Source organism: Balaenoptera borealis (assembly GCF_965194805.1).
Source record: "Balaenoptera borealis genome assembly, chromosome: 21".
NCBI lineage: Eukaryota > Metazoa > Chordata > Mammalia > Artiodactyla > Balaenopteridae > Balaenoptera > Balaenoptera borealis.
In genome coordinates this window covers 12,095,022-12,121,471 of record NC_138880.1, presented here as the reverse complement: position 1 = coordinate 12,121,471, position 26,450 = coordinate 12,095,022, and the positions used below count along the sequence as shown (strand labels likewise).

Below are 26,450 nucleotides of genomic sequence, written 5' to 3'. Positions count from 1 at the left end.
CCTTCCTTCCTTCCCTCCTTCCTTCCTTCCTTCCTTCCCTCCTTCCTTCCCTCCTTCCCTCCTTCCTTCCCTCCTTCCTCCCTCCCTCCCTTCCTTCCCTCCTTCCCTCCTTCCTTCCTTCCTTCCCTCCTTCCTTCCTTCCTTCCTTCCCTCCTTCCTTCCCTCCTTCCCTCCTTCCTTCCTTCCTTCCCTCCTTCCTTCCTTCCTTCCCTCCTTCCCTCCTTCCTTCCTTCCTTCCCTCCTTCCTTCCTTCCTTCCCTCCTTCCTTCCCTCCTTCCTCCCTCCCTTCCTTCCTTCCTTCCCTCCCTCCCTCCTTCCCTCCTCCCTCCCTCCCTCCTTCCCCCACTGCATGAGGACATATGCAGAGCACTAACGGCACGGGTGTCTAAGGCAGTGGTTTTCAAGTGTAGTCTTTTAACCCGCAGCAGCATCACCTGGGAATTTGTTAGACATGCAGATCTTCGGGCCTGACCCCAGATCTCCTGAATCAGAAACCCTGGGTTTGGGGCCCAGCTCTCTGTGTTGTAGCCAGCCTACCAGATGATCCTGAATATGAATATTCTGGTGTGAGGTTTTAAGTCATGCAAATGAATCTCTGCCTCCAGTTAAGGTAAAAAGGGAAAGGCCTTGGCTTACACTGTCATTGGGCAGGACGACAGGACGCGGAAACACTATTAGAATTACTAGAAAAGCGGGGTCTTGAGCAGTTCAGTCTGTCGGGGGTGTGCATTCTACTCAAGATGTAAATGAGATGGAAAAAACAGCGGTAGTATCAGCTGCTCCACAATTATTTAGTCGCTCTCAGGTAACTAGACAGCCTGGGAGTGTTGATCAAACATGCTCCTGGGTAATTGGCAGTGGAAGGTGTGAACGCTCCCCAGTTTAATAAATATTAGAATACGACTGCGAGAATCGGTGACTAACAGGGAGCAGCTAAATGGATGATCTTTCGTAGTCTTCCTTGAGGGGTGTATTTCTTGGTTTTCCGGAGAATGTTATAGAATGAAATGTACATTGAGGATGAGACCTGAGAGGAGACCTGTCTGGTATCATAACAAGCATGACAATATTAACGTACATGCAGAGACACAGAAGACTCCATGAACCTTCCATGTTCAATGACTATACACAACGTTCTGTTGGATACAACCCCTCACACACGTCTCTATCTGATATATGAACATTATTCTTTTTTATAAATTGGAGTATAATTGCTTTACAATGTTGTGTTAGTTTCTGCTGTACAGTGAAGTGAATCAGCTATATGTATACATATATCCCCTCCCTCTTGGACCTTCCTTCCACTCTCACCCCCATCCCACCCATCTAGGTCATCACAGAGCACCAAGCTGAGCTCCCTGTGCTATACAGCAGGTTCCCACTAGCTATCAATTTTACACATGGTAGTGTATTTATGTCAAACCTGAACTTCCTTTCTTGGTTTTTCAGGGAAGAACCTGTTAGTATATTCTCAAGATTTGTTCTGGCCACAGCAAAGAAAATGGAAGAAGCTACACATCCTTTAGCTAAAGAGTTAATTTTTTGCTAAAATAATTTGTGGCGAAGTTCTGATGCCATTCCTCTTAGGAATTTTTTTTCCTTTTACGCTTTGGAAAGTATATTCACCACGGTATTTGTTGTTAGTCATAGGTGTGTTTTTCTTGTCACCTTTTCCAAATCAACTCTATTGTACTTATCTTGAAGAACTTAAATAATAACTTTAAGATAAATCCTAGTGATAAGGTCACAGTCACCAAAGCCAACAGAGGAAATGCAAGAAAATGAGATATATGCATCATTTTTGAAAGTTAAGATTCTCATACTAAATGTTTTTGAAGCATTTTAAAATAACTGTAATATTTATTTTTAATGCTCAACAATATTGCAGTTATTGGATCAAAATGATAAATTTGCTCATCTGCAAGTACCTCAATGCAAATTGAATTCTTCTAGCCTCGTGCTGTCCAATAAAAGTATAGTGTGAGTTACATATATAATTTAAAAATTTTTAATAGCCAAATTAAAAAAGGTAAAGAGAAACAGGTGAACGTAATTTTAATATAGTCTACTTAACCCAGTATATCCAAAATATTGTATTTCAACATGTAAAAATATAAATAATTTTCAATATAAAAAATATCAATGAGAGATTTTACATTCTTTCTTCACATTAAGTCTTTGAAACCCCGTATGCATTTTATACTTACAGCACATTTCAATTTGGACTAGCCACATTCAAGTTCTCAGTAACCACCTGTGACCAGGGACAGGGCAGTTTTAGACATTAAAAGGACAAGTTTGTAAGATGCCTTTTTTTTTTTTTTTCATCAGTGTATACGTGTCAATCCCAATCTCCCAATTCATCCCACCACCACCACCCCCCCACCCCTTTCCCCACTTGGTGTCCATACGTTTGTTCTCTACATCTGTGTCTCAATTTCTGCCCTGCAAACCGGTTCATCTGTACCATTTTTCTAGGTTCCACATATATGCGTTAATATACGATATTTGTTTTTCTCTTTCTGACTTACTTCACTCTGTATGACAGTCTCTAGGTCCATCCACGTCTCTACAAATGACCCAATTTCGTTCCTTTTTATGGCTGAGTAATATTCCATTGTATATATGTACCACATCTTCTTTATCCATTCGTCTGTCGATGGGCATTTAGGTTGCTTCCATGACCTGCCTATTGTAAATAGTGCTGCAATGAACATTGGGGTGCATGTGTCTTTTTGAATTATGGTTTTCTCTGGGTATTTGCCCTGTAGTGGGACTGCTGGATCATATGGTAATTCTATTTTTAGTTTTTTAAGGAACCTCCATACTGTTCTCCATAGTGGCTGTATCAATTTACATTCCCACCAACAGTGCAAGAGGGTTCCCCTTTCTCCACACTGTCCCCAGCATTTGTTGTTTGTAGATTTTTTGATGATGCCCATTCTAACTGGTGTGAGGTGATACCTCACTGTAGTTTTGATTTACATTTCTCTAATAATTAGTGATGTTGAGCAGCTTTTCATGTGCTTCTTGGCCATCTGTATATCTTCTTCGGAGAAATGTCTATGTAGGTCCTCTGCCCATTTTTGGATTGGGTTGTTTGTTTTTTTAATATTGAGCTGCATGAGCTGTTTATATATTTTGGAGATTAATCCTTTGTCCGTTGATTTATTTGCAAATATTTTCTCCAATTCTGAGGGCTGTCCCCTCGTCTTGTTTATGGTTTCCTTTGCTGTGCAAAAGCCCCGAAGTTTCATCAGGTCCCATTTGTCCATTTTTTAAAAAAATTTCCACTACTCTAGGAGGTGGATCAAAAAAGATCCTGCTGTGATCTATGTCAAAGAGCGTTCTTTCTCTGTTTTCCTCCAAGAGTTTTATAGTGTCTGGTTTTACATTTAGGTCTCCAATCCATTTTGAGATTATTTTTGTGTATGGTGTTAGGGAGTGTTCTAATTTCATTCTTTTACATGTAGCTGTCCAGTTTTCCCAGCACCACTTATTGAAGAGACTGTCCTCTCTCCATTGTATATCCTTGCCTCCTTCGTCACAGATTAGTTGACCATAGGTGCATGGGTTTATCTCTGGGCTTTCTATCCCGTTCCACTGATATACGTTTCTGTTCCTGTGCCAGTACCACACTGTCCCAATCACTGTAGCCTTGTAGTACAGTCTGAAGCCAGGGAGTCTGATTCCTCCAACTCCGCCCTTTTCCCTGAAGACTGCTTTGGCTATTCGGGGTCCTCCATGTCTCCATACAAATTTTAAGATTTTTTGTTCTAGTTCCGTAAAAAATGCCATTGGTAATTTGACAGGGATTGCATTGAATCTGTAGATTGCCCTGGGTAGCATAGTCATTTTCACAATGTTGATTCTTCCAATCCAAGAACATAGCATATCTCTCCATCTGTTGGTATCATCTTTAATTTCCTTCATCAGTGTCCTACAGTTTTCTGCATACAGGTCCTCCATCTCCCTAGGTAAGTCCATTCCTAGGCATTCTGTTCTTTCTGTTGCAATGCAAATGGGAGTGCCTCCTCAGTCTCTCTTCCAGATCCTTCATCATTAGTGTATAGGAATCCAAGAGACTTCCATGCATTAACCTTGCATCCTGCAACTTCACCAAATTCATTGATCAGCTCCAGCAGTTCCCTGGTGGCATCTTTAGGATTCTCTATGTATAGTATCATGTCATCTGCAAACAATGACAGTTTCACTCCTTCTTTTCCAATTTGTATTCCTTTTATTTCTTTTTCTTCTCTGATTGCTGTGGCTAGGACTTCCAAAACTATGTTGAATAATAGTGCTGAGAGTGGACATCCTTGTCCCGTTCCTGATCTCAGAGGAAATGCCTTCAGTTTTTCACCATTGAGAATGATGTTTGCTGTGGGTTTGTTGTATATGGCCTCTATTATGTTGAGGTAGGTTCCCTCTATGCCCACTTTCTGGAGAGTTCTTATCATAAATTGCTGTTGAATTTTGTCAAAAGCTTTTTCTGCTTCTATTGAGATGATCATATGGTTTTTCTTCTTCAATTTGTTAATATGGTGTATCACATTGATTGATTTGCGTATATTGAAGAATCCTTGCATCCCTGGGATAAGTCCCATGTAAGATGCCTTCTTAAATAAAGTTCCCCCAAATATAACAGATCATCAGATGGAAATATATACGCCCAAAATAATTGTCGCTAAAAGAGAAGTGTGTTGAATGTAAAGCTATTGATTTGTCAGTAATTCTATATGTTAAGAAACAGTTATTCCTATTACTCCAAAACTGTCCTTAAAGGACCACATTGCGGTTCAGTTGACAAATACAGATATTTAAAAGTAAAATGTTTTTGCACCATCCGTGTTGAAATTTGATGAGCTTTCCCAAGCACTAGATGTCCTTGATTTTGAGATATGCTATTCATAGTTCAACATATTTGAACACAGAACACATCTTACAATGAATGTGGACTATTGATATAGTTGTACTTCTTCTTTTCCTGAAACTTTATGTCCTTCCCAACATAGAAGGAGTTGTCGGACATTGTGTGGTTGTGTTTTTTGAGAATATGTTTCAGCACTTGAGAGATGAATTTCTTAGAGTTTTTATGAAAGATCAGAACTAAAAGGCGGGAAGAGACAAATAAATAAACAGTGCGATTAATGTACTTGCCTTGGATAAGCAGAGGTGAGCGAGATAAAGAACAGCTTTCAATTTTAGCTCTACTTCAGTCCCAAGGAATATAAATGAGTACGATCTTGTGGTATTTGACCTTGTTAATATCTACATACTTTTCTGCAGAGGCTGCTGCACTTGAGCTTCCCATTTTTATGGTAGAAGAGCTAGGGATCTCTGGATGGTGAATGTATTCTCTAAAAAGACACCAAAACAACAGCTAATACAATGTGTTTTCTGTACCACTGCCTTCCTCCAAGAGGCATTGAGAGTGGCTGGCCTACATTCATGTAAAAACAGAACTAGACCCCCAGTCAACTTATCCTATTAGACCAAGTTCTTAAATCCCTTCAGGCAAGAGAGATAAAGGAGCCAAGGATGGTGGTTGGGATAGAGAGACAAATTTACAGTTCGTTCTAAGTCTATTGAATTACTTAAAACTATTCATCTTTTGTGGTAATGGTTCAACTCAATTTTTATACATCTCACATTTGTCTTTTGGAGAGTTCAAAACATTTTTTAAAAACATCAATTCCAATAATATTGCATGCCGTGCTAAATAAGAGGTTAGAATCACTACAACGTGTAGCTTGGCTAAAATACCTTATTAGAACCCTCGAATCTATTCTCTTACATATATGCAGACTGAACATGGTCTCTCTCTCCACCGTCTAGAAAATCTGTGTAGTAAATTCTCATTGTGTCCTCACACCCTGCTAATCTTGAGTTTCTTCTATTGTACTAGTCCTAGTAAAGAGATAGAAGCATGAAAGCACACGATTCACGTAGTCAAGTCAATGACATCAGAGAACTCAGGATGCCTGATTCTGATGACGCTTCCCACCAGAAGGCGATCCTCTTATAAGGGTCAGGGTCCAGAATCCATGTCAGTGCCTCATGCTCCCTCTTTATGACCAGCTAACAGGATGCATGCAGAGAACTTCAGGTGTGGACCCTCGTCTGCAAGAGGCAAGGAGAGTATGGCTCCCCGTGGGGAGGGTTGTGCTGTCTTGTGTTTTAATGGAGGTGGTGGGTCCACTTGCCCTGGGGAGAGGGGGGTTGTTTTTGGTTATTGTTCTCTCAGTAGAAGAGGAAACATTTATCAACATTTTATTTTGATGTTTCAAGAGAAGAAGACACTCCAAACACTTCCGTTTTCATATTTCCTCTTGAAGATCCAGCAGTTTCTACAACCAGCCTTTCCCAGGGGGCTCACCCGGAATTGCTGGCAAAGAGTTGGTATCCCTAGCTGCGGCTTTACCATCAAAAAGCTCTCTAGGTGCACCTTCCATCCTTGAGTTTCTGATGCCTGATGGATGGGTGGCCATACTCCTCTTTCTTTTTTTAACCCCAACTAAAAATGGAATTACTGGCATGTAGGAATTTGTCACTTTTTGTTGTTGTTGTTGTTTTTAAAGAGATGACACCCTTGTTCTTTCTTTTTTTTTTTTTCTTTTTTTGATTTTATTTATTTATTTATTTTTGGCTGTGTTGGGTCTTCGTTTCTGTGCGAGGGCTTTCTCTAGTTGCGGCAAGTGGGGCCCACTCTTCATCATGGTGCGCGGGCCTCTCACTATGGCGGCCTCTCTTTTGCGCAGCACAGGCTCCAGACGCGCAGGCTCAGTAGTTGTGGCTCACGGGCCCAGCCGCTCCGTGGCATGTGGGATCTTCCCAGACCAGGGCTCGAACCCGTGTCCCCTGCATTGGCAGGCAGATTCTCAACCACTGCGCCACCAGGGAAGCCCTGTCACGTTTTTAACCCACGTAGAGCTCTCTGATATTATTACGCTACCAGATGCCTTTGCTCATCTTTTGATTATGTGAAGTATAACAGTTTTCCCAAACCAAACCAGACCCGTCTAAATCCTTTACCATAGACCTCCCAGAATTGAGAGAGAAAGAGAAAGAGAGAACGATAGATCTGAATCAAAATTACTATTTGCGAGGAGTCATACAGGGGAGGGGCCAAATGTGAGATGCGCAAACGTCGAGTCCCTGGTCAGTGGATCAGCGAATGGAAACCCCTGACCATGGAGCAGTGGCCAAAGTGCAGAAAAATAAAGTTTACTTGACCACCTCTGCTATAGCCTTTGTAGGTTCTGGCCAACAACTGCCCTTCTCTGAGCCTGGAGCTTTAAAATGGAAGGTAATTGCTGGTGGCTAGAGCTCACAGTTACACCGCGTGATGAGTGAGGTCACGTTAATAAAGCCCTTGGAAAGAAAAGCAACGTGAAACAGCAGGGCTATTACCGTTCCAAGATTATTTTATAAAAGTGAACCTTAAGTTCAGCGTGATGATTAACAAGCTATTAGGGCCAAGTTATTGATTCCTCTATCTTTAGAGTAGCTAATGCAAGTGCGTACCAACAGGCCACAGACACAAAAAAACCTTTCCTCTTCCTGTGCGCCTGTACTTTGTGATGGCGCTTTTCCTTGGGAAAAAGCAAATCATTTAACATACACAGTGGGGCATCTTTATCATGCAGGTGCTTGGAGAGGGAAAAACAACTAAATTGATTGTGTGTTTCATTAGTTTTTACTGATTTACAAAGATTAATACAGATACATGGAAAAGTCAAGACATAAAAAGTAGAAGGAAAAAAGTAAAGCATTACTCCAAATTCCTTTACTCTGAAGCAGCTAGTGTTTGTATGCTATGTACATTATACACTTACATATTAACCTTGTTGTTTGTTCCTTTCCTCTTCTACTCCTCATAAACAACAATATCATGGGTGATTTCTCATGTCAGTTAGATATCAGTATTGTTTTTATCTGCAAAATATTTCATGGATGGTATATACTGTTCGTTAAACCATTTAATCTCCTGTGGGTGTTTACAATATTTTTGCTCTCTTAACAGTGCTCTGATGAACCTTGAGCTTTTGACCAATTTTCCCACTGTGATAAGTCCCTGGAGGTTGAATTAGTGAGTGAAAAGATTTGGAGATTATGTATCTTTAAACATTTTGTCCATCTACGCCCCAGAACAGTCATACCAGATTCCTTCCCACCTACACTGTAATAGACTGCCGGCTTCCCCGAGCCTTGCCAACACTGGGTATTGTCAATGTCTTTGATCTTCGCAGGACTGATAGGGGAATGGAATGTCTGATGATTTTATGTTACATTCTAGGCATGGCGTATCAGACTATAACTGAATGCAGTTGTTATGTTTCGGGGACCTGGTTTAACTCATAGCACACTGTTTGAATCTGTGTAATAACCAACTATGATATAATGAGGCTTTCCTGTAGTTTTGAAAAAGAAGCCAAACTTCACGTGGTTTAAATTACTTACTCATTCACACTCCTGATGTGCTAGATCATCAGGGAAACCCTTTGGAGATGCCCCCAATGACCCAGTACAAGTTGTTAGCTGCACTCTTCACGGAGAAGAGATTGTTCTGACCCAAAGACCACACTCGAGAGAAGCATCTTGGAAGGAACCCTACTCTACAACTGAGAAGATTGATCCATCGGGTGGCCTTTGCCTTCAGCAGTAATAGTTTCACAGTTTTGACATGTTTTAAAGGTTATTGTCTTCAGGACCAGGACAGGTAATTGAGGAGACCTCACACTTCATCAGAAGCATTTCATCTTTTTCACACAGCCACACACAAGGCAACATGTTTCTCTTTTCACTGACAGATTATGCCAAAATTTACTAGGTCTGGTCGACATGAAAGCAAACACATGTTTGGGCAAAGATTCAAATAATTCAAAGCTATAGGGTCAGCATTATTCTAATACAAAAGTTAGGACTTTCCCCTCTTCTGCCTGCACCAGAGGCCAACCCCTCAACACAGACACACACACACACACACACACACACACACACACAATTGTTTTTCATTTTTCTTTGCTTAAAATATTGTTTTCAAATATTGGATTCATTTTTTTTTTATGAAGACACCTGTGATTGGTTTACTCTGAATTACCTTCTGGCAAGTTCATCTACCGAAAGCTTTTTGATTGGTTGTCAACTAATCAGTTTTGAACCCTGACATAACATATTTTCCTCAAATCCCTTTAAGATAGTAGAATAATGAGGAATGAGAAGTTATCTTGAGCCAGTATTGGGAAACCTGGTATTTGGAATTCTAGAAGTTTATATCTGCTGCCCAGTTCCTAAGCCCTCTTTCTAGATAACCATCCAGCAATGACCCTCGTACATGCAGCTAACTTGGTTAGTTGGGTCTGGGCAGTACATCCATATGCCCTACTCTGTTTCTGAAATTCTTTTCTGTGCTCAACAGTGAGCACTGTCTTCTGCAGTTTATTCCTTCACCTTTTGTGTCCTTTGTTTTCCCCTCATTTCCTCACCTGTGGCATCCACAATACATTACACAAACTTGACAGTGAAGGACAGTGTGAGTAGTGCACACTGGCTTCTAGAGCTGAGAAGTCCCAGACCAGCCAGGAGGTGCTGGGTCATTATTACCATTTAAAAGATGCCATATTCCTTCCCAGGACCACTGGCCCAATCCACTTCACTATGGCTTCCCAAAATATCCTCATCTTGAATGTTAATGAAAGGTACTCTTTTTAGGGTTCAAAAGCACTGATCATCAATTTTGTGGTGAGGAATCAGGAAAATCAAGTAAATGGAAATCATGATGAGACTTCTTCATTTTGATGCAGAGTGGGTCAGGAGATTAGGTTTAAGTCCCAGACCTGCTTCTTACTAGTTTTAGAATCTTGAGTGATTCAATTCGTATATTCGGGTGCTGGTTTTTTTATCTGTAAGATGTAGTGAAGATAAATGAGGTCCTATATGATTGTCCTGGCATAATATTTGGCACATTGTAGATACTTATTAAGAAGTGGCTATTGTTATGATTTATCCCTCTACAGCTTTGCATTTCTATGATTTACTATATATCAATAGCATTTCTGCCCATCTTGACTAGACAGGTACTACTGAATATGAAGGACATTAAATGAAATGATACTATCTGAGCTGCAAAGAAAAGGCTAAAAGAAAACATCTAAATGCATCTCTTTTGGGTGTCGTTTGCATCAGTAGCCAATATCTACAGAATAAGTGCTTTGGGGCAGAAGAAGGAATGTCATTTTTCTTAATAGCTGTAGTAGGGACCTATTTTTCTTTAAATTTATTTTATTGAAGTAGAGTTGATTTACAATGTTGTGTTAATTTCTAATGTAGAACAAAATGATTCAGTTACATATATATATATACACACACACATTCTTTTTCATATTCTTTTGCATTATGGTTTATCACAGGATATTGAATATAGTTCCCTGTGCTATAGTGGGACTCTGTTGTTTATCCATTCTATATATAATAGTCGGCATTTGCTAATCCCAAACTCCCAGTGCATCCCTCCTGTATCCCCTTTCCCTTGGCAGCCACGAGTCTGTTTTCTATGTGTGTTTCTGTTTCGTAGATAAGTTAATTTGTGTCATATTTTAGATTCCATATATAAGTGATATCATATGGTATTTGTCTTTCTCTTTCTCTTTCTTACTTAGTATGGTCATCTCTAGGTCCAGCCATGTCACTGCAAATGGCATTATTTCATTCTTTTTTTATGGCTGAGTAGTATTCCATTGTGTGTGTGTGTGCGCGTGTATGTGTGTACGTGTGTGTGTACGTGTGTGTGTGTGTGTGTGTGTGTGTGTGTATGTACCACATCTTTATGCATTCCTCTGTCGATGGACATTTAGGTTGCTTCTGTGTCTTGGCCATTGTCAATAGTGCTGCTCTGAACATAGGGGTTCATGTATCTTTTTGAATTATAGTTTTGGTAGGGACCTATTTAGAGAGTAGTAATTTTATCTACATATTTATTTTTTTTAGCTTTATTGAGATGTAATTGACACACACACTGTGTAAGTTTAAAGTGTACAGCATGACTTAATTATGTTGCAAAATGATTACCACAGTAAAGTTTAGCTGACATCCATCATCTTATATAGATGCAACAAAGAGAAGCAAGGGGGATGTGGGTTTATTTCCTTGGGAAGAGAACTTTTAAGATTTACTGTCTTAGCAACTTTCAACTATACTGTACTGAAGTTTTACATTTCTTAAATAAGTCTCGGGGGGGACGTGAAGACCATTAGTGAGTGTGATTTCACCAGGATGACAGCTGACTTGCAGTTGTTAGCGTGGCTAAGAGTGTCTGATTTAGATCAGGGGTCAACACGCTACAGTCCACAGACCAAAACCACCCACCTCCATCTGTTTTTGTAAATAAAGTTTAATTGGAAACAATCATTTATTTACATCTATGGCTGCTTTCATGCTACCACGGCAGAGCTGCTTAATTGCAACAGAGACCCAGAAACTGTATCTCCCACAAAGCTGAAAATTTGTACTATCTGTCCTTTTACAGAAAACAGTTGTCAACCCTTAATTTAGATGATAGTAGCATTGTTTCTGATTGAATAGGTAGTGGCTGGTACCAGCATGGAAAGTTCATACTATTTAAAGTCTGGAGGCTTAAGGAAAAGTGTATGCAAATGTATTGATTAGGAATCATTCTTGTGTGGATACATACACAGAGGTAGGACCGGGAGCTAGAAGATGTGGGACTGAAGTCCCTTCCATGAGAAACAGTGTCTCTGGCCAGGTCACAGTGGGTGCAACCTGAGAAAAATCAGTTCATCACATGTCTAAGGAAACAGGAGTATGACTATATAATGGTTACAGAGAAACATAAAATAAAGGTGTTTTCTGCAAGTGTTATGCTAGGTGAGAAATATTTAATTAGTAAGAACAGTAAGAATGTATTTCATATTGAGAGGCTCTGTTTTGGAGCCCAGACCAAATGGACCGTACATCAAGAAATGAAAGGTCAATTTAGGTGACTTCATTTAGGGGGAAAGTTTATGAAATAACAACGCGACAGATTTCCGGTGAAGAGATAGGAGAAAATGTTCATCAGTCGCCATAGGTTGCCGTGAACTACCTGCATGGAGTTTTAAAGTGTGTGTCGATGATGGATATGTGGGTGCTTATGTGCACACTGTAAAAGAAAAAAGACCCGATTCCTTTTTATCGGAAACAGAGAAAAAGACGTTCAGATGTTTGAAACCCTTCTGACGCAAAACATTGTGTAATTCATAAACAATTCTTTGTGAGTGTTTTAGTTCATCATATGTCCAGAATATAGGACTCACTACTACCCTCACGAACAAAACAATTGCTCTTGGGGTGTGTTTATTTGTTGTTAAGTAATAAACATTACCCTAGAGGATGTTTAAGTTTGTGAAAATGATGAATTGGTGACTGTGTACACGGAACTGTAATCTGGGGCCCTTCTCTCTCTGATCACCACCCTCACCCGCAACACGTGCACACTGCCTTCCAGCCCTGTGACTCTGGCCATACTGTCTCTGGGACACACAAAGCCTATCCCCAGGATAAGCTTCCCTTTCAAGCCCCTATCAGGCTTTCAGCATGGGCTTTGAAGAGATAGTGACATTACTGGGCTCTGACATACACCCTGTCAGCCCAGCAGAAGCAAGTGGAAGATTCTACTTGCCCGATAAAGATCAGTTGCTGTTTCCTGTCTTGAAGACGAAAGTTGAGCAAATGCAAGGTCATCTGTGTTTATATTAACAATGCAAGAGTTACACTGCCTTTTCGCAACATCGGGTCATTATTTATCCACTTATCCTTTTTTTTCATCATTCCTTTGAACTGCCTGCATTTGCTTATCGTGATATTTCTGAGTCTGTAAACAGCCCAAGTGTAGCTGTTCTATTTCTCTAAATAGAGTCTTAGGTCATTTTATTATCCAGGGTTATAAGTTATCGGAATGCCCCCATCTGCTGTGCTTCCCCCTCTGGGGTAACTTTAACTATTTCAGCCGATGGAAAAACTAGGAAAGGCATTGTGACATTAGCTACTTTTTCCTACCACACTGTTTTCCAATAGATCATTTTTCCTAAAAAAATCACAAGGAAGCCATTAAATATTTCTGTTTCTTTAGAAATGGCGTTAAGTATAATGGCTTCTCTCCCTTCACTTACTGCTTTTTCTGGTTTTCTGTAGCCCTGATTTTTTTTTCCACTGAGATCACAGCCACTCAGAGCCTCTTCTTACCAAAAAAGCTTTAAAGATGTCTTTCCGGTGGTTCATGGTCAGATCTCTGTAGCAAAACAGCTGTGAGTGAGGGAAAGAGACAAAGCCAGTTTAGCCCAACAACCTTGTCAATTTGCCATTCTTTTAGATTGTATGACATACATGATTAGATTTTCTTGCACGTGCATTTTGGGGGTAACAGCACATTGGGAGACCTGTTTTCAATCCATTTGATTACCTTCAATTTGCTAGCTCCTTCAGCAGTGGTGAAAAGAAAATGAGTAATGAGGTTTTGATGAATCCCAATTTATCAACTGACTATGAGATACTTCTAATGTGTGAGACAGGGTAATCTCTCTTTCAATCATCTATTGGGGAAAGATGCTCAACATTAAGGAAATTGAGAAATGTTTAATGATATTGATGAGCTTATATACACAACAGGAATGGAGACAGATTCAGACACACAGTTGTTTTCTTCCAAGTTGTTATCTATCTCAGCTGGAGTAAGCTAGATTGTCCCATGACAACAAAGTACGCCAAAATTTTGGCAGTTTGCAGCAACCCAGGTTTATTTTCCAGTTACGCTACATGCCCAGTGATTGGTAGCTGGGAGCTCTGCTCCCACGTCATTTTCTCTAAGGGACCCACAGTGATGGAGGGGTCTCTTAATACTGATGTTTATTACAGCAAAGACAAAGGTGAACTGCAAGCCATGACTTAAACTTCTACCTGGGAATCACTGCCGCTCCCATGACTGTTTCAGCAGAAATGAAGGTCAATCCAAGTCTGACTTCAGTGTCTTGAGAAAATATAATTCCACTCCCACAAAGGGGAGCAGAATGGTAGTAAAACCCATCACTCCATCAACCCCAATATCATTTCTTTATTTGAGTGATTTCTTTTTTTAACCCTGATAGATCCCTCTTAAAACATCAAGCTGGAAACAGTGCTTATGGAAATCAGCTTCACTAGTTCTAAAGCAAGAGTTTCATTGTTGGGATATGTTATCTGACCTTGTTAGCAGATTTCAACCCTAGGCTTAAATGCATGATCCGTTTTAGCACTATCACCACCCACAGAACTAGAGGATTTCCTGCTCGAGGGTTCCACACTTATGCATGAAAAGAGAACCCCCTTCACTGAAAGGGCTAGAACTCTGTCAGCTGCTGGTTTCCTCCAGTAAGTGACCAAAACTAGGGACCAGGTGTTACTACTTAGCAAGTCCACAGAATCTGTGCTATGACAGCACCCTGGTAATTCCCGATGACCACATCCCTCCCTGATGGAAACTCAGCTTTTGTTTCAGCAACAGTAATGGGTTTTCCTGGACCCCTGACCTCACCTGAAGATGTCTTTTTGTTGGATCTGCCCTGTATATGGGGCAGCTGGTTTCAAGACTTAGAGAAATGTCTACAGACTCTCTCATACCAGGTAAGTTAATTGTTTTTGTTTTGCTTTGGGGATAGGACCTAGTCATATTTCATCCACTATTGGGAAGCATAGATTAATATTACATATGGAAACTCATTTATTCCATTCAGGGGGTTAAGTTTTTCCCAAATGAGCCTTGGCTGCATCAACACTGATACAACTTTATACAAGTCCACAGAGTCATATTGGACCTTAGTGATCTGAGGATGAAAGTGGAATGAAATGTGTTTTTTTTCCCAAAATAACTGAAGTAACAAGTTATATGTTTTACAATATGAATGGGATCAGCAATATATAAGGATATTTATCCAGAGTTTCTCTTCTCTTTGTTCTATAGAATGATGGAACCCAAACAGGGAAATTGGCCAGAAGCAGCAGTGGCTTCAGGCTTGGTGAAGTGGACCAAAGTGTGAAGGTAAATGTTTTGAGACTCTGATTTCCTAGGACAGAGCCTTTGCCTCACCATACACGGTCATGGACTCCTTTTACCACATTGGCTCAAACACGATGAAGCCTTCCACCCACTGGTAGTGCTCTCCCTGCCATCTGCTGATGACTAATGCCAGTAAAATACCTAGGTACTTGGGCAATAACTTATGCGGATACGTATGTTTCTAATTCCAGGGAAACTGTTAGAACACAACTTGGCCTAGAGATACACAATTAATAATCCAGGCAGAAGTAATGCTTTGTTTTCCAACACAAGAAAATGAGAACTTCATTTTAATCATTTTTTCCCTTTCTTTCTCTTTCTGTTTGTTTTGATACCCATGCATGAAATATCATAAACGGCAATACAAGAAGTTCTTCCAAACAATGTGGCCATTTCTTCTCAGACGTCGGACATACTATATCTGTTACCTGGTTTCCCATCCATCCACTTCCTGCGTGTCCAGAATTCTGTGTCCTATCATGGTTCTTTATGGATACCATGTACATTTTAAAAGAATAAATGTAAATTAATTAAAGGTTATTATTTTAAAATAGATATCTACGCAGTGTCTGTGCATAATTTTTGCTTTTCCTAATCTTTTTCTTGCAGGTCAAACAGGTTAAGTCTGAGAGTGACGTGTATGTATGGAAATTGAATGCACTATAGGTTCCATTGGGCAAGGAAGTTGCTTAGTGAAATCCTACAGTCCCCTTCTTGACTGTGCTATCATAATTTTCATTTTCAATCAGTGTGTCTCGAGCCCTAGGACAGTCCTACTATTATTGTTGGTGGGTTTTGCAACCTAATCTTGACTCATTCAATGAACCACACAAAATCACCGGAGACCAGATTACCAGTCCACACGAATTCCCATTCAGGTGATGAGAGCCTGACTCTTCTTCAAGATGCCCTTAAGAATTCTGAATTTCTTGAATATAGAATTATTTCTGCTTGCCCGGGAAACAGGGGATGCTGTAATATTCCCTCTGCTTCACCGTGCCCAAGGAGACATCTGATAACATATCTGTGAGTGGCAATGAATGATATGTTCTGCTTTTTCCAAGCACAAACCTGGAAACGGTTAAAGAACACATGTGCAGAGCCTGGGCAAGTGGTGGGAGCTTGGAGGTGCTGGGTGAGGTTAGAGACGGGTATGTGGAGGGTCTGCTATAGGAGCATTTCCTTCAAACTCAGGGCTGAAGTGCCTCCCAATAACCCAAGTCATTTTTTTTTTTTACATTATCTGGCAACTTCCATTGTCATATTATTTTCATCACTGAAAATGGGGACTGTGCTTTTCTTTTTCTGTAAATGATAAGTTAATGGCAATACAGCTACAGAGGCATTGACTAAAGAAGGCATTCTACTTACTAGAAAAGGCATCGTTTACTACTCTAGACATGGACGGTCTGATTGTATCTTGGTACATACACTCTTTTTTTAAAATTTTTTATTGGAGTATAGTTGCTTTACAATGTTGTGTTAGTTTCAGGTGTACGGCAAAGTGAATCAGTTACATATATATAGCCATTCTTTTTCATATTCTTTTTCCATACAGATTATTACAGAGTACTGAGTAGAGTTCCCTGTGCTATACAGTAGGTCCTTATTAGTTATCTATTTTTTATATAGTAGTGTGTATATGTTAATCCCAATCTCCTAATTTATCACTTCCTCCCATGTTTCCCCTTCTCGAAACCATAAATTTGATTTCGAGATCTCTGAGTCTGCTTCTGTTTTGTAAATAAGTTCATTTGTATCATTTTTTTATTAGATTCCACATAGAAGTGATATCATATGATATTTGTCTTTCTCGGTCTGACTTACTTCACTTACTGTGATCATCTCTAGGTCCATCTTAACTTTTTTTTGGCACATCAGCATCGCTTTTTCCAAGGTTTGTCAAGCATCAGTCAACATTTGTTTATTGAGCACCACTTTACAGCAGGCATCAGGGATGTGAAGATGAATAAGACACGGTTCCTGCCCTCCGGCAGCTCACAGTTTAGAGATGTCTCCATGATAAAAAAATCACAGGTATTGACTGAGCATCAACTGTATCTCCTCAGGTATATTACCTCATTTAACTTTCACGCAACCTCGTGAAGTCAGAATTGTAACACGCACACGTGATGAATGTGAGGCTCAGAGAAATTAAATAACTTGCCCATGATCATAGAATGAGTTACATGGTCACAGCAGAGTTGTGATTTAAGCTCAGATCCTGCCAATTCTGGAGCCTGTGTTTTTTTCCACCAAGCCCTTACTGCTTCTATTCCATATCAAGCTGACTGTGGAATACGTAAGGTCACTCAGGAAACATGACTGAACAGTGATTACGATGGTAGGCAGTACATGCTCTGATGAGCAAATAGACACCAGAGCCTCGGGGTAGAGCTCATAACTTTCACCAGGATTCTGTCCTACTCCCCCATTGCCAATAAACAAGAGTCCCCATGTCCTGGCTTGGCACTTTTTCTCAGGATTCCCAGGAACATGCACCTCCCCTACCCTACCCCCCTCCCCACTCCATTGTCAGTGTATCCCTTTGCATCGGTGACAACTTCGTCCGTATTTACCAAAACTCTCACACCCCTTACTGCTCTTCAAGAGGCAAGACCTCATGGGACAGTTAATATTCCTAGAGTTCCTCAGAAATACCTGTTTCCAAGGTCAGAGCCCACCTTGGAAAGGGGGTCTCCATATACCCCGATCTAGGCTTATTTTGTACTTTCTTAGCCTATCATTATCTCAGATTGTTTATATTCCATCACTTCTTTTTTTTTTTTATGAATTTATTTATTTTCTTTCTTTCTTTTTTTTTTTTTTAAACATCTTTATTGAAGTATAATTGCCTTACAATGGTGTGTTAGCTTCTGCTTTATAACAAAGTGAATCAGTTATACGTATACAATATGTTCCCATTTCTCTTCCCTCTTGCATCTCCCTCCCTCCCACCCTCCCCATCCCACCCCTCTAGGTGGTCACAAAGCACCGAGCTGATCTCCCTGTGCTATGCGGCTGCTTCCCACTAGCTATCTATTTTACATTTGGTAGTGTATATATGTCCATGACACTCTCTTACCCTGTCACATCTCACCCCACCCCCTCCCCATATCCTCAAGTCCATTCTCTAGTAGGTCTGTGTCTTTATTCCCGTCTTGCCACTAGGTTCTTCATGGCCTTTTTTTTTTTTTTTCCTTAGATTCCGTATATATGTGTTAGCATACTGTATTTGTTTTTCTCTTTCTGACTTACTTCACTCTGTATGACAGACTCTCTTTTTGGCTGCGTTGGGTCTTCGTTGCAGTGAGTGGGCTTCTCATTGTGGTGGCTTCTCTTGTTGCAGAGCACGGGCTATAGGCATGTGGGCTTCAGTAGTTGTGTCATGCGGGCTCAGTAGTTGTGGCTCGCTGACTCAGTAGTTGTGGCTCGCTGGCTCTAGATCACAGGCTCAGCAATTGTGGCGCATGGGCCTAGCTGCTCCGCGGCATGTGGGATCTTCCCGGACCAGGGATCGAACTTGTGTCCCCTGCATTGGCAGGCGGATTCTCAACCACTGCGCCACCAGGGAAGCCCCATCACTTCTTTTATTAGAAAAAGAAAAAAAAACTTGACTAGGTGAGTTACCATTTTTGCTCTGATTATCGTCACAAACCTAAATGTCTGAACTTTGTCAGTGGGGATAATGTTTACCTTATAGGATTATTAAGCAGGCTAAGATAAGACATGCCACAAGTACCTAGAAGGTATTACTTCACAAATGGTAAGTGTTACTGTTTATCGGCTGAATGTGTTGCCCTTCCCGAGAACATTTGTGTTTTAATAGAAGAAGTAACCAAACCGAGTTTAAAGCAGTGAATTTCTAACTGCGGAATTGTTCTCTTCTCTTACCAGGAAAGGTAGATGTATTTTGGCAGGATGTATATGGGGAAGGTGGGCTTCTTAAAATGCACCTGGTATAACTCTTATCATTAGGGAGCCCTGGGCCCAGCTCACTAAATAGTGATAGAAAATTCGAGGCTAAGAGGAGAGGCATCAAAACAGATAACACATATTGATAACAATTAAATATATTGATATTTCTTGATATATTGATAGAGAACAATTATGTACTAAACAGGTTCTAATCTTGTTTTACGTTTATTATTTAATCCTTTCAACAACCCTATTAAATAGGTATCATTCATTATCCTCATTTTACAAATAAGGAAACAGATCCTTAGCTTATATGATTTGCTCAAGACCACATAGTCAAAAGGCAGATGAAGGATTTGGATCAGATTTTTCCTGACATCAGAGTCCTTGTGTTTTCCACCGTGTCACACGATATTTAATATTACATTGAAGTTGTGCCGTCTGCCCTTCCTGGGCTGACCCCGGATATTCTTGGCAAATCTCATTTAGGGGAGGAGGCGCTTTAAGTGGTGGTCAGTTAAACAATGATTAAATTTAATTTACTGATGTAGGCCAAAGGGAAGTGGGAAGAGTGGGATGCCTGTGTTTGGGGGGAAATATTTGTTATATTTGTGGTCATAGTCTACAACACTGCCTGTACTCCTGAGGGGATGCCAGACGGTGAGGCCAGAGCGGGTGTGGTAGCACATAAGTATATGTCGTCTGCCCTCAGAGCTGTGTCAACTTGAACAACCATGGCCCTGGGAGTGAAAATTCCTTCCGGTGGGCTGGGAAAGACATATTAGGACTCTGTTGCCTTTCATCTTTATTTGAGGACCAGGCAGGACGGCATCAAATGGAAGGGTCTTGGGATGAGGTGTCAGAATGAGAGAGAAATGCAAGTCTCTAAAGGAGGTTCCAGCAGATTCCCCAACCCCTGCAATTAAGAAAGATTGATAAGGGACCAAATGGGTAGGAAAGAGATTAACAACATAGGCAATTCTTACCAGGCTCGTGGCGGAAAGATGAGATATGTCCAGTAGCAGAGCTGTGGAAACTATTAGAAACTGAGCTAATTGCAGCCTTCTTGGTGTGCCTCGGGAAATGGGAAGGTATTTTCCCCTTTGGGGCTTGTATTTTTTCCAATTGTCCTTGTTCAGGAAAGGGTTCATTCTTTGAGCAATGTCATCTCCTCCTATGATTTCTCAACTCTGCAAAGGAGAATAATTAGAGATTCATAGTGGACCAAAATAGAAAATGCTCAATGCGTGTAGCAGAGAAGTGGAAAATGTTCTGTCATGTAAACTGCATTGTTCCGGTTCCTGGCAACGCGAAGGAACAATTCTCACCTATATAACTCACAATGAATGTTAGAATTCACCCCTCTTTCTGACTGGCCAATTTTCAGTCTTAATGGCACTAGGATCATGAAGGGTCGTAAACTTGGTCAAGAGTAAGAAAAATTTCCTATATCACAGATGCCTTTTCTTCCTCGGGCTGAGAGATGAGTGGCCTTTTACACATATTGTAGCTAGGTTCCGTTTTCAGAATGTTTCTCATCAGTAAAACTTGGATTTCTGTGTTTTACTGAGAACCTTCTATAAATCAGGCACTGTGCTAGGTATTTTCCACATTTTATTCATTCAGAAGGATTAGTCTTGAGCGACCACGATGTGTCAGGCACTACCCTGAGATGCTTAGAGCACGGTGCTATCTCCTAATTAAAAAAAATAAAGAGGAGTATGGCCACCTATTTTACAAGTGAAAAAAATGGGAAATTCAGAGAAGTGAAGATCACAGAGTTATGCAATTAACATGTGACAGATGGGACTCAAACTGTTGAGAGTCCTCTAACCTACTGGACTTTTAAGGCCTCCGGAAGCCCAGATCGGGACATGTTCCTGGATCCAGTCCTGGAGCAAGCCTTCCTGCTACCCAGGCTCCTTGAGTTTTTACCTCATTCTCTTCCCTGTTCACCATTGAAACTTAGCCCAGAGCCTCAGTTCCTGATACTCTCTGTCTCCCAAAGTGACAATGACCTAACGTGACAACATAAGTTAAAGGGATAAGGCAAGGTAGACTGCCAGGAATCATCTCTTCCCAGGTGCGTTTTAACAGTGGCCTTCTGGAGACACTAAGCCTACATTTTGTCTGATAAGTTAAAACTTGGGATGGATGTTGTTGTTTATCCATTCTAAGGCACAACATTGTGAATCAACTATACTTCAATAAAAAAATTTTTTTTTAATTGGGATGGATGAAGAAAGACAGCATGTAGGCAAGGTGGGAGACAGGTCTATCAGTAAATGCCTCTTGAATCAGACCCTTTCAGGTTTCACTTATGGCCCAGTTCTGGGAGCTGTCATCATGGCAACCCAGAGTCTCATTGATTTCCTGTTGGTTGGGTGAGCAAAGGTAGCCATGCATCACAAAGGTATTCTGAAGAGATTTCATCCCAATAACCAGGGAGACTTGGATTTAAAAATCACCTTTATTTAGCCAAACTGAAGGAAAATAAAGTTCACAAATATGGTATTAGCTCAAGTCAATGAGTGGATGGCTTTGTGTGGGATTGCTATTGGGGTGGCCCCAGATGACTCACCAAAACAATTCTCTGTCACCTGGCAGAGTCAGAGAAGCATCATTTTGTATAATCCACCTACTTCGTTTAGGTCCCTTCTGCTGTTGCAGTGTGAACTATTATATTTATAGTCATGCTGTTAGAATGTAGTTCTGTCAGTGTGTCTGATTAACAGTCTACAAACCTCAGTGTTGTACATTCGCCATTCAGATCAAAAGTTCTCCTTCCACAGCAAAAACACAGTCAGGCAATATTTTCTTAATTGAAAAATATAAAATAAAATCAAGTAACTTCAAAGTTCTAAGAAATTAGTAGTCAAAGTAGCTCACAAATAATTTATTTTTAATGATTCTGGATATACTTTGGGATGTTTCAGTATATCCTAACATAGGAAAATCCAGCTGTTATTTATTTTCATAGACACATACCATTACTTCTACAGCAAAATATTTTTTATTGACAAAATGGTTTATTTTGTTGCCAAAATGAAGATTCCTTTTATAATGTTTATTTATCTATCAGTTTCCATCCTTTGAATTCTGGAATAAGTCCTAGCCTGATATTATCACTAAGTGTGTATATTTTCATTTTATTTCTCAATCTTCATTTCTGAAGTTTTCAACAGATAATTTGCTTTGTAAAAGGATTAGAAGCTTAAGTTGGCTTGATAGTTTTCAAGTACCTTTTGTTTTCTCCAAACAATGATTTATAAAGGAACCTCTAGATTCAGAGTTTATCTTTTCCATCTTCGTCTTACATTGCTCAAGGAAGCATGGGTCTGATCACTGAGATGATATTCTTTCTTGGGCAGAGTTATGCCAAGGTCTGTTTGGATGTAAAACCATCAATGATTAGGCTATCATCATTGAGTCAAGATGAAGTATTGGATCTGTGTGAATCATCATAAATCATTATATAAGGATAGTATATTTCTTTGATTGAAGAGTCCAGTGACTTAATAGTACCACAGAAAAAAAAATGCGTAAGGGTGTCAACGTCACCGTGTACCAACATTGGACCTCAGATGACCAAATATTAAACACACACACACACACACACACACACACACACACACACACACACACACACTTAAAGAAATTCTATTGTGTTATGGCATCCTCCACGCCAACACCCTCATTACAACTCTGTCACAGTGTGTCCTAGCCAGGCAGGTAGCAGAAATGTTTGGGACTATATTCATGGATGTGCTCCAATAAGCATCATAGGGTACAGGAATAAATGGGAGAGATTTGAGGTTCGTTTTTTAGTCATATCAGGGGATCTTCTACCTTTTAAGCTCACTCAGACTTGGAATTTATCCAAATCGAGGCTCCAGGTTCTTTCTAGAACTCCTCGTGGGCATGTGTTTGTTTAACCTGACTAACACTGATGCATTGCTCATGACCTAACTCATCTGGGAAAGTCCTCCGTTTCCCCAGCCTGCCCCCGCTCCTGATCTGAACTCAGCGTCACTCCTGTGTGCTCCCCTTAGTGATTTTTTTGTCATTGCCTTTATTGCATTGTATTGTAAAGTCTGTTACTAGGGAAGTATTTCTCCTTCCTTTATGTGTGGATTTCTTAACAGGAAGGACTGAGCCAAGTTAATCTTGTCTCCCCGATGCCCAACACAGAGCCTGGCTATAGAATAAACTCTGAAGAAACTTTCACTGGATGGTTAAATATATTTTTGAGAATCCCACAGGGGCTTCTTTATTTGCACCAGAAGTCTCCCTTCATCTCATCCGGTTGTTTTTCACAAAGCCAAGGGTTAGGGAAAGAGGATGGAAGAGGATTAGCTTGTAAAACACCTTACTACTGCCCTGTGAACAAGAACCTGTAATCTGGGGGTTCTTATCAGTGAAGATTGTCCTTAAAACTAAATTTCAGAATTTTAACTACTCACATTCTCTATCGTAATAACATCATTTCTTATACTATTGTTATGGCTTTGAATACTGTTTTCAAAAGGAAACATTTGATTGAAATCATTTTCTTGGGGAGTTCCCTGGTGGCCTAGTGGTTAGGATTCTGGGCTCTCACTGCCATGGCCCGGGTTCAATCTCTGGTCAGGGAACTGAGATCCCACAATCTGCATGGAGCAACCAAAAAAAAAAAAAAAAGGATTGACATTCATTTTCTTTAGATATTTTTATTACACTTCATGAGTTACATTTTCTCAGGATGCAAATCCCACTCTGGAAACATGATAGGCACTTTTGATAGTTAACTCTTTTAGATATTATGTTGTTTGCAGAAACTCTAAGTTAGTAAGTTTTAAAATAGCATCTTCCTTAAAAATAACATTTTAAATTAAACTTTGTATCTTGGGATCATTATAGATTCACATGCAGTTATAAGAAATAACACAGAGAGATCCTGTGTACCTTTTACCCAGTTTCCCCCAATGTTAACATCTTGCAGAACTATTTACAATATCACAAGCAGGATATTAACACTGATACAGTCAAGATACAGAACATTTTCGTCACTGCGAGAATGACTCCTGTTGCCCTTTTATAGCCACATCTGCTTTTTTTCCCTTGCCCATTCCCACCTTAAACCCTGGCAAACATTCACATCGTCATTTCAAAAATGTTATATAAATGGAATCATCCAGTCTATAACTTTGGGGAGTTGGCTCTTTCCATTCAGCATAATTCTTTGGAGATCTTCCCTTAGCATAATTCTCTGGAGGTTTATCCAGATTGTGTGTATATCAATAGTTCATTCCTTTATTTATGAATTTTTATTGGAGTGTAGTTGCTTTACAATGCTGTGTTAGTTTCTGCTGTACAGCAAAGTGAATCAGCTATACATATACATATATCCCCTCTTTTTTGGATTTCCTTCCCATTTAGGTCACCACAGAGCACTGAGTAGAGTTTCCTGTGCTGTACAGTATGTTCTCATTAGTTATCTATTTTATACATAGTATCAATAGTGTACATATGTCAATTCCAATCTCCCAGTTCATCCCACCACCACCACCCCTTCCCCCTTGGTACCCATAGGTTTGTTCTCTTTGTCTGTGTCTCTATTTCTTCTTTGCAAATAAGATCATCTGTACCATTTTTCTAGACTCCACATATATGCGTTAATATATGATATTTGTTTTTCTCTTTCTGACTTACTTTACTCTGTATGACAGTTCATTCCTTTTTATTGCCGAATAGTATTTCACAGGATGGCTGTTTAACCATTCACCCATTGAAGGACACCTGGGTGATTTCCAATTCCGGGCTATTACAAATAAAGTTGCTATCAATATTCATGTACTACGGTTTTTGCGCGAACATAAATTTTCAGTTGTCTGGGAAGAAGCCCAGGAGTGTAATTGCTGGGTCATATGGTAATTGCATGTTTAGTTTAGTTTTTTTTTTTTTTAAAGAAACTGCCAAAAAGTTTCCAACATGGCTGTACCAATTTATATCCCCAACAGCAATGTGACAGTGATTCAGTTTTTCTGCATCCCCCCACCCCCGAGAAGTTAGTGGTGTCACCTTTTTATTTTAGCCATTATGGTAGGTGTATAGGGATATCTCATTTGGGGTTTAATTTGCATTTCCCTAATGGCTACTGATGTTGAACCTCTTTTCATGTGCTTATTTGCCATCTGTATGTTCTCTTTTGTGAAATGTTTCTCCCTGCCTTTGCCTGTTTTTTAATTGGATTGTTTTTGACAGTTGAGTTTTGAGAGTTCTTTATATATTCTTGAGAACAGTCCTCCATCGGATGTGGTTTACACATATTTTCTCCCAGTACGTAGCTTATTCTCTTTACCAAGTCTTTTCCAGAGCAAAAGTTTTTAATTCGGATAAAAATAATTTTTAACACTTAGTTGGCAACCAGATACCTATGGAAAAACTTGTCCAAGATAATGTAAAATCGTTTGTACGTATTCAGAGAGATCTCTCCCCTTATGTCATGCAAATTTAACCTTCACAGTAATGATGAAAACAGAATCCTAAATTATAAATCGGCTAATTGTTTTCCTTGCTCAAATCTTTCGCTATAAAGTCACTTCCGATAACATTTGTTGAGTACCTACTCTGTGTTGAGTCATAAAGATACAAAACTCAATCTGTGGTTTATTTGCTTCAGGCACTTACGTTTGCTTGATTACATCTAAATTTTTATTTGGTAATTTCCATCCAGGAAGCTCATGATAGTTTTGTTTTCTAAATCTTCCCTGCCTTATGATGAAAAGAGAAATAAGGCCTTAACTTTGCTTTTGACTGTGGCACCCGAAGAAATAAAATGAAATAACTTGTATGTCCCTCCCCAAAACACAGTCAGAACGTTCTCACAATCTTGACTTTTCCTTCTCAAACCCTATTTAGCAAACCATGCTATTTCTCAGGACATAAAAGGTTGCTTTCAAAATACATCAGAACTTAATAAAAAGTCATGATAACTAAGCACTGTTGAAAACTACTTGTCATATTAAAATTTAAAGGCTATTTTACTGTGCCGTGTTTATAAATACATGAAAATGAAATGTACATTTGGACAATACTTAGATTTAACCACTGAAACATGAAAAGGTAGAACTATAAATGGTTGTTTCTATGGTTTTAATTTTACTAGTGCCTTATTACTTGAAAAACCGTCCTTATTTTTGGTTGCCATGATCTTTACTAGAGAGAGCATCTCGTAACTTGAGAAGATGGAGGTGAATTTGATTCGGCTGAGCTTAGCAGAGAGAATTGAATGATGACTAAGAGCGCCACAGGATAACATGTGTCATCATAGTTGTTTCCATGGTGAGGAACTGTGATGTTACAACCTCATTAAGACTGTGATTCAATGACTATTTAGACAGAGGCTAATAAAAAGTAGGAGTTCACCAGGGTGTACGCCATCTTTGCTCTATATGATGTTATT

The 26,450-nt window shown here is 39.8% G+C and overlaps 2 long non-coding RNA genes across 2 annotated transcripts; one reads left to right on the top strand and one right to left on the bottom strand.

The window, feature by feature from the left end:
* The first annotated feature begins 355 nt into the window (after window positions 1–355).
* On the top strand, window positions 356–15,643 carry LOC309619680. Its single transcript, XR_014239153.1, has 2 exons — window positions 356–15,070; window positions 15,457–15,643. It is a non-coding gene; the product is annotated as an uncharacterized lncRNA (long non-coding RNA).
* Window positions 15,644–17,862: 2,219 nt separating this feature from the next.
* Window positions 17,863–22,637, bottom strand: LOC309619686. The gene is made up of 2 exons (XR_014239158.1): window positions 18,366–22,637; window positions 17,863–17,898 (listed from the first exon to the last, which is right to left on the bottom strand). It is a non-coding gene; the product is annotated as an uncharacterized lncRNA (long non-coding RNA).
* Window positions 22,638–26,450: the final 3,813 nt, after the last annotated feature.